Raw genomic sequence first — 5,902 nt, 5'->3', positions numbered from 1 at the left:
CACCAGTCCCCCAGCCTTTGCCGATATAGGTATGTCGGTGAAGGATGATATGTGCGGATATGCCAGGGAGGCCGGCTAGGTCTGGTACACCAGTCCCCCAGCCTTTAAGTGTGGTGAACAATGTTAAGGCTAAAGATGGGAAAAGGTAGGTTGTAGGTGAAGGGGTGTCAGAGGTCTAATCAAAGGGGGGTTTTTGCGTCGTCGTTTCTGATACTCATGGCCTTTGGGATGATTGTGTCGATTGGTATGGATTGTGATTTTGGCGGGAAGAAGTTTTATTGTTTGGGATTCACACTTATAAATGTGGATTTCGCGATGGGTTTATGTTTGTTGGTTCATTTGTGAGAATTTCATAATCAGAGATCTTGCGTGCGTTATACCTGTTCGACTAGTTCCTAGTTCCTGTCGTCATCTTTTCTGAAGAAAGGTATGTCTAGTAGTAGTGATAGTGTGTTGTTGTTTTCTTCTAGTAGTGAGAGTATGGAGTTCGGGAGGAGTATAGGTAGACATGTTGAGAAGGAGAGTACTAGCCCTGCGACTATGGTGGGCAGAATTCCAATGGAGACAGTGACTGAGGTGCGAGAAGACCCTCAAGAAGAAATAGCGGAGAGTAACTGGCCGGTCAAGAGTGGTTATACGTGGGTGGCTGCTGATGTTCGTAACTAATCGTCTTTGTTTCGGTGGTCTCGTCTGCTAAATTCTTGGTTAAATTGTACCCCTGTTATCGCGAAAGGTGTAAATCGGGGTATCGTTTCCTTGGAGCGGGTGAGTGCCAGTGACTGCGTATGCCACGGGCAAGAAGGGGCGGCCAAGAAGCATTTTTATAAGTATATGTGTCATTTCTCCCAACTGCATGTGAGGTTACCGCTGGATGACTTCACCATGGGGGTACTTCGTGAGCTCAACGTTGCACCTACATAGTTGCATCCGAACAGTTGGGCCTACATGCAAGCTTTTCGTGTTTTGTGTCAATCACTATATCTACAACCTTCTCCTCGTGCCTTTTTGTATTTTTATGACACTAGACCCCGCCAGCCAACTACCTGGTTATCCTTGGTGAGCCGTCCTAGCATTAGCAAATTGGACGCGTTCTCACAGTCCTTCAAGCATTTCAAGGACGGGTACTTTAAAGTTATTGTGAAGGAGGAGGGCAGGTCCTATTTCCTTAACGTAGATTGGAGTACAAAATTCTCGTTTAGTTGGACGGGTAGCCCTTCTCGGTACAAGGACATGGGCACCGACGAGTTGTTGGCAGTGGATATGGAGGTGGTGGAGGTCTTGATGAAGTTTTGTGATAAGTTGCCCACTAAGGGTCTAGTTAGGGTTTATAATTCGGTTCACCCGATTATTGATATTGAAGGTATCTGTTTATGACTTAAACTGTATTAATGTTTCTAAGTTGACTTAACCGGGTCTTGGTGCGTCTTTGTAGGGCACATGGCTCAATCTGGGAAGAAGAACTTGGCACTTTTTCAAGCATTGAGGAAGGAGATGGCCGCGAAGGCCAAAACAGTTGGGAACACTGATGTTCCAAACTTACAGGAGTCACTAGTTGAGGTGCACATGCATGGCGACACTAAAAGGAAGGTTGAGTTACCGACTCGACCCGACAAGGGTAAAGATCTGAAGAAGGTCAAGGTGGCGTTGCTTGGGTCGGGGTCATCGAGTGGGGGCAAAGGACCAGAATCCGGTTTGATTGAGCTGCCGGAAACGTCTGTTAGGAAAGATATCGATATCAATCTTCGGGAGACGATCATCAACTCTATTGACAGTATAGAGCCAGATCATCTTGTGAGGACCATGGTGGAATTTGGAAGCAATGCGTTGATTTTAAGTCGCCCGGTTGGATCTTTGTACCGTTGGGAAGTAAAGGAGGGAAATCGGGAAAAGGTGGAGGAGTTACAGGGGAAGTTTGATAAGTTTGCGGAGGAGAGGGCGGCCTGGAAGAAAAGGAAGGAAGGTTGGGAGGAGGAAAAGAAAAGGTTGGGAACCTGGAAGATTCGATGTTTGGATTCAGAGGGTAAACTTAATAAGAGGATAACGAACCTGGAGGTGGACTATGACAATTTGAAGGAAAAATATGAGGGTGTTGAAGTGAAGCTTGATGATTTGAAGGGCTGTATCATCCGAGAGCACATCAATGGGTCAGAAGGGATTGCGGTAGGCGACCTTCTTTTATAAGGATGTTGATGCAGCTGACATTAAATTTGATGTTAACAAAGATGTGGTTGATGGGCAGCTCGTGAACGAGGCTGAGAGTAGCCCGGAGGAGGAGGTGGAGAAGGAAGCGGCCGAGGAAGAGAAGGAAGCGGAGATTACCGTGGAAGGTGGCAATGACAAGGCAAAATAGGAATTTTATTTTTTATGATTCAAAATGGTTATTGATCCTATGTCTGTAATAATTGGTACATTATGTCTTTGACACTCCATACACTACTTTGCTTTTATTTTAATGTGATTAATGCTTTGTGTATGTTATTTTGTTTGTCAGATGTCAATAGTCGTGATGTTATGTTTGGCGAAGTCGATTGTTTGTTGAGGGTGTTCGACCCTGACTGTTTACTTGTTGTAAGGGTGGGGAACTTAAACGAATTAAGAACAAGTAAAGGGTGTTCGACCCAGGCCGTTTACTTGTGGTAAGGGTGAGAAACTTAAACGAATTAACAACAAGTTAAGGGTGTTCGATCCCGGCCCCTTACTTGTGGTAAGGGTGGGGAACTTAAACGAATTAACAAGTTAAGGGTGTTCGACCCAAGCCGCTTACTTATGGTAAGGGTGGGGAACTTAAACGAATTAACAACAAGTTTAGGGTGTTCGACCCAGGCCGCTTACTTGTGGAAAGGGTGGGGAACTTAAACGAATTAACAACAAGTTAAGGGTGTTCGACCCAGGCCGCTTACTTGTGGTAATGGTGGGGAAGTTAAACGAACTAACAAGTTAAGGGTGTTCGACCCAGACCGCTTACTTGTGGTAAGGGTGGGGAACTTTAAAACGAATTAACATCAAGTTAAGGGTGTTCGACCCAGGCCGCTTACTTGTGGTAAGGGTTGGGAACTTAAAACGAATTAACATCAAGTTAAAGGTGTTCAACCCAGGCCGTTTACTTGTGGTAAGGGTGGGGAACTTAAAACGAATTGACAACAAGTTAAGGGTGTTCGACGTAGGCCGCTTACTTGTGGTAAGGGTGGGGAACTTAAACGAATATGAGAAGTGAAGTAAAGAATGGTCGTAAAGTTGGGAACCCTTCGTATTATTCATTGAATCTGGGCTGCCTCGTTAAAACCTCCCCAGCTAAAACCCTCCTTAGGGAAAAAAGACCAGGTGAGGAAAAAGAGTACACCCAGGGTTACAAGTGTTTGGTGTGATACAATACATGTTTTTAACTAAAGTAGAACTTGAGATGGGACACATTCCATGTATTGGGTATTTCTTCCCCAGATAACTGCTTTAGCCGGTATGCTCCTCCTCCAGCGTCTTCACGTATTCAGTATGGACCGTCCCAATTGGCGAAGAACTTGCCATCCTTCTTTCTTGCATTGCTGGCTATTCTCCAAACTAAGTCTCCTTTTATGAACGATCTTAGGTTTTCAAAACTTAAGGAGGTTAATAAGTGTATACTTGGGATGATCCAGTTTGAAGAATCCTATGCAAAAATAAACTGATTGATTCAATTTAAGGGAGAAAATGTTAGGATATTTGTTTTATTGTTTATACACATTTATGCACGTTAGTGTTTTCTTTTAAATTATATAAGTTCATTTATCCTTAATTTTAGGAGTTTGTTATCTTATGTAGAAAATGGATGTGTTGTGATTTAGTGGCTTGGAGTTTAGGAGTGAATCTGTTATGTATAAGCCTATAAAAAGGCTTTTATCTTTCATGAATAAAACAAGCATTAGTTTCTTTCACTATAAGCTCTCATTTATATATTTTATGTTCTCTGCCATTTCACTGAATAGGTGACTGATTTAATTCTCTATTAAGGGATATTTAAGATGGAATAGTGGTAAAATTAGAAAGTATTGGACATTACTTCTGGAGAAAATATTGTTATAGTTTTCCTTATTTAAATTTTAAAGAGACGTGTTCTTGGAAATTTAATGTGACACAGGGGTATTCGGGTTTAGGGTTTAGGGATATAATTTTCTTGCATTCAAGGGATTGTGCTATTAATAATTGTGGTTAAAAAAAAATATAAATGATAAATGAGAAAAAAGAAAAAAAGATTAATAATTTTAAAATTTATGGTACTTTATGGAGGTTTTAAAATCCATGGTATTTTATGGAGGTTTACGGGAGTTTCAAAATTCATAATAGTTAACCGGGATTTTAACTCACAAAATATAATAGATGTTTTAATCTTTTGCTATTGATTGGTGTTTGTTGTGGTTTGTAAAAATTCAACTAACACTTTTTTCAACAATCGTTTAGCGGGAAAAACCAAAACCTTGGATGAATTATTTAGTAGAGGTTTTAACTCTAGGTAATGTGAAAACAAACCTCCCTTAAAACCATTTTTTAGTGCTCATAGATTTAAAACCATATTTTGTAGTGATCATAGATTTTTTTTTTAATAATGACGTCTTTTAATTTTTTTATTCGATTACGATAACTTACGTTTTAATCTTAATTTTTTTTTAAGATAAAATAATTAAAAACGTTTATAATGTATCAAATTTTCTAATTATGTTACATTATTATTTTACATATGTTACATAAACATTTAAACCCCTTTTGAAGTTTCTTTAAAAGAATTGATTATTTAATTAATTAATTTGATACTTAGAGGTTTTGTAATTTAAAATATTAATTGGATTATATAATTCGATGTTGTGGACGGATGGGTTGAAACATTTGATGCTTTTGCTTCTAAGACTTTCATGATGCATGCAATGTTATTTTGCACCAATAATGACTTTCCAGCTTACAGTAATTTGTCAAGGTACAGTGTGAAGGGTCATAAAGCATGTCCTATATGTGAAGAAAACACTACAGCTTATCAATTGAAATACGGAAGGAAGATAGTATATATGCACCATCGGAGATTTTTGCAATCAAATCATCCTTATCGAAGGTTAAAAAAAGCATTTAATGGAAATCAAGAAAATAATGATGCACCAATTCCATTGAATGGCTTTCAAATGCATTAAAAAGTTAATAAAATACATCATATATTTGGGAAAACCCCCAAGAAATCATCTGCAATGAGCCCTTGGAAGAAAAAATCAATATTCTTTGATCTTCAATATTGGTCAAAGTTAGAGGTTAGACACTGTATAGATATAATGCATGTGGAGAAGAATGTGTGTGATAGCTTGATTGATACACTACTTAACATTCAAGGAAAGACAAAAGATGGAGTAAATGCTCGGTTGGATTTGCTTGAAATGAATATTTGCAAAGACTTGGCACCAAGGGAGGTTGGTAAGCATACTTATTTGCCTCCTGCATGTTACATTATGTCTAGACAAGAAAAGATAAGTTTTTGCCTTTGTCTAAGGAGTGTCAAGGTACAACAAGGATACTCTTCAAATATTAAGAGTTTAGTGTCAATGCAGGATTTGAACCTTGTTGGCCTGAAGTCTCATGATTGTCACGTCTTAATCCAACAATTGTTACCGGTGGCTATTCATGGAATTTTACAAAAAAACGTTCGACAAACTATAGCTCGTTTGTGTTCATTTTTCTCTTCAATTTGTTGTAAAGTCATCGATCCTTCAAAGTTAGATGACCTTCAAGTGAGATTGTTATCATCTTGTATCAGTTGGAGATGTTTTTCCCTCCATCCTTTTTTGATGTGATGGTACATTTGCTTGTTCATTTGGTAAGAGAAATCAAGTTCTGTGGGCCAGTATACCTAAGATGGATGTATCCTATTGAATGCTACATGAAGATTTTGAAA

Source organism: Vigna unguiculata, chromosome 11 (genome assembly GCF_004118075.2).
Source record: "Vigna unguiculata cultivar IT97K-499-35 chromosome 11, ASM411807v1, whole genome shotgun sequence".
NCBI classification, from domain to species: Eukaryota; Viridiplantae; Streptophyta; class Magnoliopsida; order Fabales; family Fabaceae; genus Vigna; species Vigna unguiculata.
Note: the sequence above shows the minus strand (reverse complement) of the source record.